The sequence below is a fragment of the Hemiscyllium ocellatum genome, chromosome 20 (genome assembly GCF_020745735.1).
Source record: "Hemiscyllium ocellatum isolate sHemOce1 chromosome 20, sHemOce1.pat.X.cur, whole genome shotgun sequence".
NCBI classification, from domain to species: domain Eukaryota; kingdom Metazoa; phylum Chordata; class Chondrichthyes; order Orectolobiformes; family Hemiscylliidae; genus Hemiscyllium; species Hemiscyllium ocellatum.
This window is the reverse complement of record NC_083420.1, coordinates 10,756,666-10,773,451: the sequence shown is the minus strand read 5'-3', so window position 1 is coordinate 10,773,451 and position 16,786 is coordinate 10,756,666.

Sequence of the window (16,786 nt, the reverse complement as noted above, 5' to 3'; positions counted from 1 at the left end):
ATTTTTTTCAGAGAGAAAGCTGAAACCTTATTGCTTCAACAGTCAAACAAGCAGACCTGTGAAACCTTGATCGATCAGTGATGCATCTAGCAACAGCCTCTGGACTAATGTAATGGTTGTTTCTTTGGCACACACCTGGATGCTGTGGTTAATTTGCTGGAGAAATTTTCTGCAAGTACGCAGTTTAAAAGTGCCAGAATTTGGAGCCGAAAGCCTCAGTGTTTCTGTCTTTCTCACTCTTATCTTTCCGCGAATCATTTTTGAAAAGTCCTGAATGTTCCATGCATCATGCTCCTGTTTCTCCTCTGTGTCTGAGGATGTCCATGTTGCTACAACCAACAGCAATGTGAAATCTCTTTGACAAGAATGGGGTCGAATACACAGGTGTAATTTTTAAAGATCTGACTTAGGAGCAGCTGCTTTGTTCTCCTGTATGGTGTTCTGACTTGCACACAAATTGGCTTTCGAACACTCAGGAACAGCACTCAGTTGGCTGGATAACTGGTTCAAGATACAGAGTGATGTGAACACTAGCCTTAATTAGCGCAATCCTAGAGTTGTACAGCACAGAAACAGACCCGTTGATCCAACTCATCCATGCCAGCCAAATATCCTGAATTATTCCAGTCTCATTTGCCAACATTTGGTCCATATCCCTCTTAAACCCTTCCCGTGCATGTACCCATCCAGATGTCTTTTAAATATTGTAATTATACTAGCCTCCACCACTTCCTCTGGCAGCTCATTCCATACATGCACCACACTTTGTGTGAAAAAATTGCTCCTTCAGTCTCCTACCCTGGGAAAGAGACCTTGACTATTAAACCTATCCATGCCCCTCATCATTTTATAAACCTCTATAAAGTCACTCATCAGCATTCGATGCTCCAGGGTAATCAACCTCTGCCTATTCAGCCTCGCTGTATAGCTCAAACCCTGCAACCCTAGCAATATCCTTGTTAATCTTTTTCTGAACCCTTTCAAGTTTCATAACATCTTTTCAACAGCAGGGAGACCAGACTGAACATAGTATTCCAAAAGTGCCCTAACCAATGTCCTGTACAGCCACAACAGGACATCCCAACATCTATACTCAATGCACAGACCAATAAAGACATGTGTACCAAACATCTTCACCACCCTGTCTACCTGTGACTCAACTTATAAGGAGCTATGAATCTGCACCCCAATGTCTCTTTATTCAGCAACAATGCCCCTGAACTGTACCATTAAGTGAACAGATCCTGACCTGGCTACTATGAAACATTCTACTTTTCACCCTTTCCTCTCGCTTGACGTGTGGTGATCCTCTCATTTGAGAGAACGGCCCTAAGCTCTGAGCTCAGTAGCAGTAGCAGCAAGCAAGCAAGCAAGCCCAGCATAGACTCATGGAAATACATTGAAGGCAAGTTTAGGTTCCAGGCAGCTTCTGCACCAACAAGATCCAAGTGCTAATTTATGGCCGCTGCACTGAAGACAAAGTTTGGGTTCCCAGTGGCTTCTGCGTCCAGCACAGGTTCAAGGAGGTGGAGATGAGTTTGTGGCCAGTACAAGACCTGGCTGCATTGACAAAACAGGCCTGAAGCGGACATATGGCAGCAGAGTTTAGGCCAGTGCAGGACCCGGTGATATCTGCATTTGTGAGGATTCAGTGTCAAGTATGATGGAGGTGAGATGGCACTGAAGAGTGGTGACTTTTGTTCCAGCAGTGGTGGCACAGCAAAGGGGATTCTTGTCTGGCTAACTGGCCCTTGGTGAAGCACTGAAGAAAGACTGTAAAGTTGAATGCTTTTTTTTTGTTTTTCTGCCTTTTATATTATGTTTTAATTTATTTTTCTGTGTTTTAAAATTAGCAAGCCAATTTTAGACAACAAGATAGTAGCCTTGAGGCAGATTTGCTTCTGAGCAGGAAAACTGACCGAGCACAACATTGGTTATATCCATATATCCTGTATTTGTCAGGGAGAAATTAAGGTGAACAAAATACTTTTTGTTTTCTGTTGTCAGCTTCACCATGAAGTTTGGCATTGGCAATCCAATTTAATTTGCTAATTGGGCATTCTGAATGCATGATATCAGTGTGCCTATCCTTTCAAAGTCAGCAGCATCCAACTCATTGGTACTCCAACCCTGAAGGCTAACACAGCTCCTGAAAATGAGCTCCACAACTCCCTGAACACCTCTAGAATGTCCATTCTGAGGAGGAAGTTGTTACCCTCTGTGATTTCGATACCAGTGTTGGTTGTGACAGCCTCAGAAAGGAACACTTGATAACCGTAGTGTTGGGAACTGCAACGAAGATCTACTCTTGGAGTTCTACTGAAAAGTAGCAGTCCATAAAAGCACCTGTGGACTAATACTGGTGAAGCAAATTCATGAAGTAAGTATGGACAGTTTTGAGCACAGCAGCAAGCTCTTGACTCCTTTTTACATATTCTCCTGGCCTTACTTGCCATCTTCAGCATGAAGTAGTGTTTAAAATGTGGTTACAAATGAATTGGACCTATTGGGTCATGCACAGATGATTGGACCAACTAAAAGATCAATCAGCTGGCTGTTCTGCTTTGCTGTGCTGTGAGTGACCATGTTATCAGTGACAACTAGAAGGTTCTTGTCAATCAAACATTGATTCTAGGGTAGCTGAACAGCTTGGGAATGTGAACAAAGATACAGGCGTCATCAGATCTGCACCTTCTCAGGAGCTCTTTTTGTTTTCCTTGCCTTCAGCCATTTTAAGTCAGAAGAAAGCACTTTATCTTTTCTTCAGCAGTTACTGTAAGCTGTAACTTTAATAAATCAAAACCTTTATCAGTGAGCCAGCCACCCTGTGCCTCCAGGCTTGGGCAGACAAATGGCAAGTGAAATTCATGCCACAAATGCCAAGCAATGACCATTGAATTGAATTGATTGTCACATGTACTGCGGCACAGTGAAATGCTTTGCCTTGCGAGCAATACAGGCAGATCACATAGTTAAGTAGCCTAGATCGTAAATAATAGGTAAACAGCATCAAAAACAAAAACGGAGGTACAGGCGAATGTTAAGGGTTTGTGAGTCCATTCAGTATTCTAACAACAGGGTAGAAATATGTGTGCTTGTTTCAGAATTCCGTACCTTCTCCCCAATGGTAGAGGTTGTTGAAAAACACTGCCTGGCTGGGATGGATTTTTAAGAATGGTGGCGGCCTTTCTTTGACAGCGGGCTTGGTAGATAGATTTTATAGATGAGATGTTGGCCTTTGTGATTGTCTGGGCCAAATTCACCACTCTCTGTCACCGTCTTTGATCTTGAATGGTACAGTTGCCATAGTAGGCAGTGATACATCCAAACAGAATGCTCTCAACGGTGCTTCTTTAAAAGTTGGTAAGGATATTCGCTGTCATGCCAAACGTCCTCATCTGCCTGAGGAAGAAGAGACGTTGTTGGGCCTTTGTAATCAGTGCGTCCACATGAAGAGTCCTAAAAAGCTTGTTGTGTATGACCACTCCCAGGAGCTTGACACTCCACTGGTTCCACCTCTGTACTGTTAATGTGTAAGGGGGAATGAGTAACATCCTGCTGAAAGGCAATGATGAGTTTCTTGGTTTTTGCGGGCATTGAGAGCCAGGTTGTTCTCAGTGCACCATTTTTCCAAGTCTTCTACTTCTCGTCTGTAGTCTGTTTCATCGGCATCTGAGATTTGGCCGACTATGGTGGTGTCATCAGTGACCTTGTAAATTGAATTAGTCTGGTATTTGGCGACACAGTAATGAATATACATGTCTGTCTGGGTCTCTAGTTTGGATTGGTATTGGTCCTTGACTGTCTTAATGGCTCTGTGAAAACCACCCCTTACATTTGAGTGGATCTTCTGGTTTGAAGGCCTCATGCCTGGTTTTTACAGGTTCTGTATGTCCTGATTCATCCAGGGTTTCCTGTTGGGGAACACTCAGATTGACTTCCTCCACACACTTGCTGATAAAGTCTGTGACAATGAGTCAGGTTCAAACAGTCCACAGGAACCTTGGATGAGTATTCCACAAATCAGCCAATTCTAGACAGCACCGGAGTTGATCCTTTGCCTCCTCCCGCCAGCACTGGATCACTTGAGCTTTTGCCTGTAAGCCAGGAGAAGAAGCATGGCATTGTGGTCGGAGTTCCTGAAATGAGGGCGGGGGATGGAGCAGTAGGCATCCTTCAGTGTGGACCATCTCCAACCAGAGCAAATCTAATCATTCCTTGACATTACAGACACTCAGTTTCTTTTTTGCAAACAGGTTATTGCCAAACAAGTACTGCTATTGATAACCCTTTCCATCATTTTACTGATTTTTGAGAGCAGAAAGATTGGGCGATAATTGAACAAATTGGACTTGTCTGTCTTTTTGCGTATAATCTTCAAAATTTCCTGTTGATGTTTGTGTTGTAGTGAAACTGGAATAGTTTAATTAGGGTACAGCATGTTCAAACGGATAAGACTTAAGTATTGTGGCCAATATGTTGTCAGATATATGTTACTGCATCCACTATCTTCAGTTGCTTCTTTATATCACCTATAGAGTGAATCAAATTGGCTCAAAACTGGTATTTATTTTGCTGGGGACTTTTATTTTCAAAATGAGGCTGTATAAATGACAACGTGATGACCATTATTGACAGGGTGCTATGGCCCCATCCTACTACCCAATCCATATAACTACAATCCAATGACCATGCAGACCCAAGACCTGCTCCCTCACCAGTCCTCCCCACCTCATAGTTGTCATCCCACTGGCCAAAAGAGGTCTAAAGTCAAACCTAGAAGGTACACAAACGTATTGATAAATATATTCCGTAGTTGTCACTTTCCAGAGGTAGTGAAAATTGTTGGGTGTATGTGTTCCATAATCTAATGAGCTCATTCATATGTGCCATTAAAAAGTGAGTATTAGCTGGTGCTGGAATGCTGTTCAAGATTAATGCTATAAATATAACCCAAATTAAAGACCGTGCGGTTGGCAGTGGAACTATCACTGGAAGTTGAAAACACTAGTGACATAGAACTGTATCATGGCAGTCAAACTATTGGTGAAAATGTGTTGCTGGTTAAAGCGCAGCAGGTCAGGCAACATCCAAGGAACTGGAAATTCGACGTTTCGGGCATAAGCCCGTCGAATTTCCAGTTCCTTGGATGCTGCCTGACCTGCTGCGCTTTAAACAGCAACACATTTTCAGCTCTGATCTCCAGCATCTGCAGACCTCACTTTTTAGTCAAACTATTGGTACCAGTGTGGAGGAGAAGTATGGTATTTGGCTTAGATGTATTTATTTATAATGATAATGTTACAGTGGTGGATAATTGTGATAATTTTGATTCTAGATTAATTAATTGATTAATCAGTGCCTCTCCCATAGCAGATGTCACTGTGCTCCGTAAGAAGAAAAAATACCTGGAAAATCTGACGGAAGGCATTTACAAATGCAAACATTAGAATAGTCGCAGTTCTGGAATAAATAGTGGTAGCATCTATTGTGAACTGAATGACTGACTACAATTTTCTTAAGGTTAGACCTCATTAGAAACCAAATATAAATGTTGCTACTGGTCTGGCTGTTGGCCTATGGTACTCCTTACTCCAGAAACAAATGGGTTAAAAGTGATAGAATTGGGCAATCCATTACAATCGCGAGTTTTGATTTAATCTTTGTTGAGTTGGCTGGTGTATTTCACGTAGGCGAACATATAGAAAACTACATCTCATGATTGAAGCATGTGAACACTATAAGATGGTGACAACAAATGTGTAATAAAAGGTAGTCACAGCAAGTTGGTACCAAAGTTAATAGAAGCAGTGGTAGTTGTAAGAAATTATTTTCTTAACTGTTGTCATGGAGTAATGTAGAGAATCACCAGGAGATGCGGAAAGTTCTTCAAGGAGTAGGTTTTCTATTTGCAAACAAAAAACCGTTACACTCATAAAGCAAATTCTTGAATGCCCCAAACCTCAGGGTCCGTGATTCTTCATATCTTTTTGTTATCATGTTTTTGCTAGCTTATCAGCATATCCAACTGCGTTAATCAGAATTCCCTCACTCCAGCTATACAATAAACCAATAATATTAGTTCCCATTTTCTCTCTAGTTCTGCAACTATGGTTTTTCCTACACTCTAATTGTGACATTAGAATAATATAAAGTAGATATTTTGCTGTCACCTCTGCAACAATGGTCTTTCATCCCAGACGCTACTTAATATTATTTTAATGTCATGATTAGATATTTTACTGTCAAGGGTCTCAAGCAGGCTGACTCGACTAACTATTAATTAAGTATTTAATCTCATGTCATGTCCTAAATATTTATGGTCACAACCTGTCCCAATCTGCCATGATGATATTTAGCAGACAAGACTGACTTTACGAACTGTTGTTATCTCCGCCTGCCATAGTGACCTTTCAGCCCCAACCTTACTCTGCTAGTTGGTGTAAAAGCATTCCACTACTCTTATCCCATCCTGTCACAGTGACTATTTGACGAGTGTAGCATTCCACAGACCCCTTGCAACAGATCACCAGTGGTCTTCATGCTTTAACCCTTCCTATGCTTTCATACTCTTAATTTTCCATACTGTTATCCATGATCTACTCGAGTTCACATCTAGCAACCAAGACTGAAGGCTATAATCTGTAATTAAGCTCAGAAATCAGATAGAAGAATTCTCGGTCTCTCATGGTTGTTCTCTTTTTGTTTTAAATGGCTGTGATATGTCCGATTGGCAATTTACAAGAAGGCCAGTACAGTTGTGATTTGACGAAAACGATCTAGAATGAAGCCCAAAATGCTTTAAAATAAGTGAGGTGTTAGCGATATATTGAACTTATGCACAGTCCTGGTCAATTCTAACATTTTTGGTTACTTCGAAAACTGTATAAAAACAGAAATAAGAATAGAAAAGAGAATATCATAACAAAATAAGTTGTATACTGCAATACAGATCATTTATACACTGGCAATTAAGAAGAATATATCTAAAAGTAAGGGTCAAAAACAAAAATCAAATATTTGCATTCCAGTGACATTCAAGGATTTTAGTTATTCAAAGACTGAATCTTCGCTTCAGAGATCAACAGCGAGTTAGGAGCAGACTGTCAAACACCACATTGATTTGGAAAATGAAGGATTGAGAAGAATAAAATCTTCTGATATTTTTAGTGGTGATAGCAAAGGTCTGACCAAATTTTCTAATGTTAGAAGATGATCTTAAAGAGCATGTCAACTTCAGGATGTCCTTGCATGAGCTTGTCATGTCCCTAACCATCTGGTGAAACAATCTCCTAATGCACTGGCAGATGTTAATGCAAAGGTACCAAATGTGAAGTCACCAAAGCAACCAACTGAAAGGCCTATGGAACATTTTTTTTAAAAATGCATTTCTGGAAAAACCTGAAGAATATGCCATTGACTAACCGACAGAAGGATGATTAAAGTTTAAATCACTTGTCGCAGGCCAAGTGTCTTCAGATGCTTGACTCTTTTAAAAACTGTTTTCGGGATCAAGGGAGTTAGTAAAGAAAAAATCTCAATTTTCAAATGTGGATTATTTTGTTTCACTCACCAATGTCCCATATTTTGTGATATGCGAACTATCCTGTAAGAGACATTGACCTAAAATGTTTAAGAAATGCCTAGCGTAATTAACCGTGTAGGCTAGATTAGCCATGCTTAATGCAAGATTATGAGGATGGGATGGGGAGTAGGTCTAGGTGGGAGGGTTGGTGCCTACCAATGGCCAAATGACCTCTATCTGCACTATAGGGATTCTAACTGGTCAATTTTATGTATTATGTGGACCCCATCAGAAAATCTAAAGCCTTTACCTCCACTAAGTAACATACCCAAAAATGGAAAGGGCAACATGTGCAATATTGCTTAAGACTGACACATGCCAGTGGAAGCATCATTCCTTTTATATATCTTGCAAATTTAAATAGCACAATATGGTACAGTACACTCATCAGATAACAACTTCCCAGAGGTCTGACATGTTCTCCATTAGCATTATCTGTTTTAACTTTCAGTACAGATCCTCTGGATTAACCTGAAATTTTACATTGGTTCAGCAGGATGTTCTATCACTTGGTCTCCCTGCATACACAGATCCATGTATTAGTACAATCCACAAGGTAACAAACCTATCAATTCCAATAACAAAACTTCCAGACCAAAACAGTAAGTCTAACCATGACATTCACATTCTAGATAATCTCTATATATGAACATAAAAACAAGGAACAAGAAGAGGTCTCTTGGCCCTTCAAGTTATTACGACATAAGGTAAACCCCTCTGCTAATTTAAACCCTACACACAGAGAAGCTACCTCGCAACAAATCTGTTAAATTTCAAGAGACAAAGAACTGTCCCAGATTTCACTAAGTCCAACATAAAGCATTAAAACCACAACTATTTACAACTCCTTTTTCTTAAACCTGTCTTTTACTCCCACTCTACAACCCTGATCCAATAAATTCCATTTAAATTTACAGCAAATCAATTTCAAACCCAATTGTTGTCTTTGGATGTCGAACTGTAGATTTCTCTAGGTTGGCTTCGGTCTTCTGCACAAATTTAGTGTGGACAGGTACCTTTCAGAGAGCTGTTCTGCTGGCAGTCTTTACTTTTGGGTGTTCTTTGCTATTCTCCCCCAGCTGTTCAAAATGTCCATTTTTATACCCCAAAACACCAGATCACTTAATTGTTTTGATGTCATCCCAAACAGTAAAATTCAAATTTGAATTGATTTTGGTATCTGGAGCATAATTTAAATTGATTGGCTGAATTTGAATATGTTTTTGTTCCATGACAACGCAACTCCAGCTAATTGTTTCAACCAAATGGTATATTTTTAAACTGTTCAACACACTCTCTGTGCTTTCAGTCTGTCCTTACCAGCTTCCTCTTTCTTAAAGGTACAATACACCTACATCTTCATAACACCTCCTTCCTTGAGAAAAAAATGAACCATCAAAATGAACAGATGGCTTCATTTTCTTTTCTATTCCTTAACTGCATTGTCATGACATACATATAACTTTAATCTGAATTCATCTTAACTTCTTCCCATATTAAACATTGGATAGATATCAATCTCATCTGAACTTTATCAGTTAAATCTGTGATAATGCATCTGCGATTACATTCTTACGACCCACATCATGTACAATTTGTAAATTAAAATTCTGTAACATAAGACTCCAACGAAATACTTTCATATTATTCTCTTTAAAGCTTTCCAAGAATGTAAGCAGATTGTGATCAGTGTACACAACAGTCTTCAACATGTTGTTCGTAGCATACACATTAAAATGCTGTAAGGCCAGTACCAAATCCGATAGTTCTTTTTCAATTGAGAAGTATTTCCTCTGGTAGGTGTTGAGTTTCTTCAAAAAGTAACCAACTGGCAGTTCAATATCATCATCATCTTGTTGCAGCAGTGCTGCTCCAACTCCTATGTCATTAGCATCAATAGCAGCTCTGATAGATTTTGAAAAGTTTGGGGTGGCTCAAATTGGTGTGGTGGTTAATATTGTTTTTAAATGTCGAATGCCTCCTGGCATGGTTCTGTTCACCAAAACTTTGTGTTCTTCTTCAGCAAATCTCTTAATGGTGCCACTACACTGCTGAAATTTGGAACAAAATTTCAATAGAATCTACTTAGTCCTAAGAATCAAAGCACCTCTTTCTTCGAGGTTAGTTGTGGAAATTCCTTGATGGTCTTCGTCTTTGCATTCCATGGGATAATCCTTCCATGACTGATGTTATACCCCAAGAACATCATCTCTGCTTTCACGAACTCAGTTTTGTTGAAGTTTATTACCAGTTTTCCTGCTCATAGTCGTTCAAAGAGCTCTGTCAACTGTACCATACGACCTTTCCAGGACTTACTAAAGATCACTACATTTGTTAACCCCAGCCACAACGCTGTTCAAGAGTCTTTGGAATGTGACAAGTGCATTCTTCATTCCAAAGGGCATCATTTTGAATTGTTGTAGCCCATTTAGGGTTGCAAACGCAGAAATTTCTTTCACTGTCTCTGATAAAGGTACTTGCCAGTAACCACACAGTAAATCCAACTTGGTGATGGAACTGGCTTGTCCAACTTTCTCGATACAGTCATCCAATCTCTGTATTAAATATCAGTCTGATTTTGTAACGGCATTGACCTTCCAATAATCCACGCAAAATTGTTGAGTCCCATCTGGTTTGGGAACTAGCAGGATCAGCGAACTCTGCTCGCTCTGCCTCAGTCCAACTACATCCTTGTTGAGCATGGCCTCCACCTCCTTCTGGATCTGTCTGGCTTTGAAAGGATTAAGCCGATAGGGGTGTTGTTTTATGGAACAGTACTCCCTGCATCGACTTGACATACAATGGCATTAGTCCTCCCATCTGATTCCTACATATGTCCTCTTACTACAGTAACAAACCTTTCAACTGTTTTCTATGCTCTTGAGAAAGATAGTTTACTAACCTATCCCACTCCTCAAGAACTTCTTCATTTTTTAACATATTTTGAGGCACATCAAAATCCACAACATCTGGGTTGGTTTCCTCACTCAGCAGGGTAGTAACTAATACCTGTTTATCCAGTTCTTTCACTTTTCTAGTTCTCTGGAAGAGATCTACACACTCAATAATAATCCGCGTGAAAGGATCTTCGAATGCGGGCATTGGCAAAAAAGGTGCCGGTTTATTACTGCCTGTGGCGTATCTACCATTTAGCATGACATGTATGGCAAAAGTTAACCACATCCTCTTGCATTCCAGGCCAATAAAATGTTTTTGTACCTTAGCCTGAGTCTTTCGTACACCTAAGTGACCAGCTACAGTAGTTCATGTGCTACCATAACACTTCCTGACGATATGCTAGCGGCAATACAATCTGGTGCACTTCAGCCCATTTCTCCTCTGCACTAACCTGCCATGGTATGCATTTCCATCTTAGGATTCTTTCAAATAATAACCCTCAGGAATGTACTCTGCCTCCTTTTCAGCATATGCATCCACATATATATCTTTATCATCTTGTCTTTCTATTGCAAGTCCATTAGCCTTTCAGGACTAAACAGTTCTGTGTGACCCTCTGCCTGTTCAGGTTTTCCTGCACCATTCGTCGAACAGCATGTCCACTAACTGAACCTCAATTCCTTCATCTTTCTCTTTAGTTTTTGCTTTGTGCTGTGACTTATGATACTGGGATCTTGTTACTACAGTCTGTGAAAATAGCAGGATATTTTTCTTTTAATTCCTCAGTTTCTTGATTTTCCTTGTCTTCCCCACAACAATGGGTGTCATTCCCACCTTGGACTCTGCTAAATCACTCCCAAGAACAAACTGGATACCTTGAACTGATAACTATTAATTGCTCCCACTATTACTTCCCCAGTCTTGAGTTGGCACTCCAACCTGATCTTAAATAGGGGAACGCTAACATTCTGTCCACCTATCCCACAAATTACCACGCTTTCGGGTAACAGATCAGAAAAAGTACAAATTCGCTCATCTCTCGCTATTAGAGACTTTAAATCCTGTATCTCTCAAAATTATAACTTCTTCCCCATCTCCTGCTGTTTTCTCTGAGTAAACTTTATCCACCGTGGGATTCTTTATAGACATCAGGCACTAACTCCATATCCAGACCTTGCCTAGGCTATGCACTCTCCTGCAGCTCCTTGGCTCTTCTTGGGGTTTCCTTTACCTTCACTGATGCCACTGGCTTAGCTTTTTTTAATCACCTCTTTTCCTACAGTGCATTTTTTTTTTGACGACCAACAGTGTGACTTTACGCATCCCATTTTACCAAAGTGGAAATGCCTGAGGACTTTCATCTCCTTTTCCACCTTTTTTAACCTGGGGTAAACACTTACCAGTGTTCTCTAATTTTTGTTTCATAGGTTAGGATCTCCCTTTCTCCCAACTTCCATCCTCACAGGACAGAATACTGGTCGGAAGCTTGTCTTATGCACCAACATGTCGTCTTCTGCTAATTCTGTTGCCTTTCTAACTTTCTGATCCTCTATGTGAATTCTTACCATCTCTGGAAACAAGTTTTTAAACTCTTCCAGCAGAATAATCTCTCTTAGAGCCTCATAGGTCTTATCTAACTTTGAGGTCCACACCCATCTATCAAAATGGCTGTTTAATTCTTTCAACATCAACATAATTCTGACCTGGTTCTTTGTTTTTGAACCACTGTTTATATGCTTCTGGTACCAATTCGTAAGTATTTAAAATAGCTTGTTTGACCTCTTCATAATGGGTGTGGGCGGCACGGTGGCACAGTGGTTAGCACTGCTGTCTCACAGCGCCTGAGACCTGGGTTCAATTCCCAACTCAAGCGACTGACTGTGTGGAGTTTGCACATTCTCCCCGTGTCTGCGTGGGTTTCCTCCGGGTGCTCCGGTTTCCTCCCACAATCCAAAGATGTGCGGGTCAGGTGAATTGGTCATGCTAAATTGCCCGTAGTGTTAGGTAGTGTTTGGCAAATTTGGGAATCATCTTCAAATCCCACAACCTCTTTTTAGCAATTTCTTTCACATTTAATTTAACTAACCCCAAGTAAACAAATTATCTCACGTATGATTTATTTTAAGATTGGGACAATAACCAGCAAATGTTTCAATCTTCTGGGCTTTTTGTACCCCAAATCTATTCAAATCTGTCCAAATCTCAGACTGGTCTGTCTAAACCGATCCAAATCACTAATCCGAGACCCAAACTGTTCAAATCCTGGCGACGAGCCCCCGAACTGTTACGACACAGGGTAAACTCCTCTGCTAATTTAAACCCAACAGACAAGCTCACCACGTGCCGTAATCCGTTAAATTTTGAGAGGCAAAGAACTATCCCAGATTTCACTATTTAAAGAATAAAATTGTTAATTTTTACTTTAAGTCCAACAGAGAACATTAAAACCACAACCATTTACAACTCCTTTCTTTTAAACTTGTCTTTTACCTCCCACTCCACTGGTCTGATAAATTCTCTTAAATTTACGGCAAATCAATTTCAGACCCAACTGTCATCTTGTCGTACTTTTGCTGTAGGTTTCTCTAGGTCAGCTTTGGTCTTCTGCAGCACAAATTTTAAGGACAGGTACCTTTTCAGAGAGCTGTACTGCTGGCAGTCTTTACTTGAGGAATGCTGTTTGCTGTTCCATCCCCCCTCCCCCCCAACTGTCGAAAATGTCTGACTTTTTTTATACCCCAAAGCATCAGATCATTTCATTGTTTTGATATTATCGCAAGCAGTAAAATCCAAATTTGATTGGATTTTGGTATCTTGGGCATAATTAATACTGGCCAAATTGGAATTTGTTTTTGTTCCATGGCAAAGCAACTCCAGCTGTTGGGTTTCATGTTACATTTTTAATTGTTCAGAACATTATGTGCTTTCAGTCAGTCCTTACCAGCTTCCTCTCTCTTTACAGGTACAGTACACCTACACCTTCATAACAAAGTCTACTCCACTGTTCAATAGGATCATAGCTGATCTGTTTTAAATGTCAACTTTGCTGCTACCTCTGCTAATCTATACGTACCACTGAATTTTAAACTTTAGAACACCATCTTTAGTAGGTACTGCTTTCTCAGATTTTCATTTGAAATATCTGTTAGGCAATATATATTCTAACAGCATGTCATAGAGATGTACAGCATGGAAACAGACCCTCAGTCCAACCCAAATGCTGACCAGATATCCCAACCCAATCTAGTCCCACTTGCCAGCACCCAGCCCATATCCTTCCAAACCTTCCTATTCATACACCCATCCAAATGCCTCTTAAATGTTGCAATTGTACCAGCCTCCACCACATCCTCCGGCAGCTCATTCCATACACATACCACCCTCTGCGTGAAAAAGTTGCCCCTTAGGTCTCTTTTATATCTTTCCCCTCTCACTCTAATTCTACGCCCTCTAGTTCTGGACTCCCCGACCCAGGGAAAAGACTTTGCCTATTTATCCTATCCATGCCCCTCTTAATTTTGTAAACCTCTCAATAAGGTCTCCCCTCAGCCTCCGACACTCTAGGGAAAACAGCCCCAGCCTATTCAATCTCTCCCTGTAGCTCAAATCCTCCAACCCTGGCAACATCCTTGTAAATCTGTTCTGAATCCTTTCAAGTTTCACAACATCTTTCCAACAGTGGCCTAACCAATGTCCTGTACAGCCACAACATGACCTCCCAACTCCTGTACTCAATACTCTGGCCAATAAAGGAAAGCTTAGCAAACTCCTTCTTCACTATCCTATCTACCTGCGACTCCGCTTTCAAGGAGCTATGAACCTGTACTCCAAGGTCTCTTTATTTAGCAACATTCTCTAGGACCTTACCATTAAGTGTATAAGTCCTGCTAAGATTTGCTTTCTCAAAATGCAGCACCTCGCATTTATCTGAATTAAACTCTATCTGCCACTTCTCAGCCCATTGGCCCATCTGGTCCAGATCCTGTTGTAATCTGAGGTAACCCTCTTCGCTGTCCACTGCACCTCCAATTTTGGTGTCATCTGCAAACTTACTAACTGTACCTCTTATGCTCGCATCCAAATCATTTATGTAAATGACAATATGTAGAGGACACAGCACTGATCCTTGTGGCACTCCACTGGTCACAGGCCTCCAGTCTGAAAAACAACCCTCCACCACCACCCTCTGTCTTCTACCTTTGAGCCAGTTCTGCATCCAAATGGCTAGTTCTCCCTATATTCCATGAGATCTAACCTTGCTAATCAGTCTCCCAATGGGAACCTTGTTGAATGCCTTACTGAAGTCCATGTAGATCACATCTACTGCTCTGCCCTCATCAGTCTTCTTTGTTACTTTTTCAAACAACTCAATCAAGTTTGTGAGACATGATTTCCCACACACAAAGCCATGTTGATTATCCCGAATCAGTCCTTGCCTTTCCAAATACATGTACATCCTGTCCCTCAGAATTCCCTCCAACAACTTGCCCACCGCCAAAGTCAGGCTCACAGGTCTATAGTCCCCTGGCTTGTCTTTACCACCCTTCTTAAACAGTGGCACCACGTTTGCCAACCTCCAGTCTTCCGGCACCTCACTTGTGACTTTCGATGATACAAATATCTCAGCAAGAGTCCCAGCAATCACTTCTCTAGCTTCTCACAGAATTCTCGGGTACACCTGATCAGGTCCTGGGGCTTTATCCACCTTTGAACGTTTCAAGACATCCAACACTTCCTCCTCTGTAATGTGGATATTTTGCAAAATGTCACCATCTATTTCCCACAGTCTATATCTTCCATATCCTTTTCCTGCAAAATATTCATTTAGTATCTCTCCCATTTTCTGTGGCTCCACACAAAGGCTGCCTTGCTGATCTTTGAGGGGCCCTATTCTCTCCCTAACCCTTTTGTCCTTAATATATTAGTGAAACCCCTTTGGATTCTCCTTAATTTTATTTGCCAAAGCTATCTCATGTCCCCGTTTTGCCCTCCTGATTTCCCTCTTAAGTATACTCCTACTTTCTTTTTACTCTTCTAAGGATTCACTCGCTCTATCCTGTCTATACCTGACATATGTTTCCTTCTTTTTCTTAACCAAACCCTCAATTTCTTTAGTCATCCAGCATTCCCTGTACCTACCAGCCTTCCCTTTCACCCTGACAGGAATATACATTCTCTGGATTCTTATCTCATTTCTGAATGCTTCCCATTTTCCAGCTGTCCCTTTACCTGTGAACATCTGCCTCCAATCAGCTTTCGAAAGTTCTTGCCTAATACCGTCAAAATTGGCCTTTCTCCGATTTAGAACTTCAACTTTTAGATCTGGCACGTGACATGTTTCATTTCAAAATCTGTCAGATTATTACTGAAGACTCACAGCAATAGCAGAAAATGCCAGTCTTATTTTCAACAATTAAAGCATAAGCTAATTCAATTTCTTTGGATCATAGGAATATAAGAACCAGGAGCAGTAGACTGTCCGAACATTCAAGCCTGCTCTGCCACTCCAAAAGATCATGGCTAATCTTTTTCATGGACTCTGCTCCACTTACCTGTGTTTTCACCATATCCCTTAATTCCTTTATTTTTCAAAAAAGTATCTACCTTAGCTTTAAAAGCAATTACTGAAGTAGTGTCAACTACTACCCTGGACAAGGAATTCCATAGATTAACCACCCTCTGGGTGAAGAAGGTCCTTCTCAGTTCAGTTCTAAACCTGCTTCCTCTAATCTTGAGGCCATGCCCTCTTGTCCTAGTCCCACCTACCAGTGAAACCATCCTATCTATTTCTATTTTGTCGATTCCTTTCATAATTTTATCAGATTCCCCACCTCATTCTTCTGAAATTCATTGAATATAATCCCAGTCTACTCAGCCTCTCCTCATAAGCCAACCACCTAAACTCTGGAATCAACCTAGTGAACCCCTTCCAGTGCCAGTACATCCTTTCTTAAGTAAGGAGACCAAATGTGCACACGGTACTCCAAGAGTGGCCTCACCGGCACCTGGTACAGATGTAACGTTACCTCTCTGGTTTTAAACTCAGCCCCTTTAGCAGTGAAGGACAAAATTCTATTTGACTTCCTAATTATCTGTTATACCTGCAGACCAACGTTCTACAATTCATGCACATTTGTCCCTCTGCAAATCAGCATCCTGTGGCACGATGACTCAGTGGTTAGCACTGCTGCCTCACAGCGCCAGGGACCCAGGTTCGATTCCAGCCTCAGGCGACTGTCTGTGTGGAGTTTGCACGTTTGTCTCGTGTCTGCATGGATTTTCTCCCACATTCTAAAGATGTGC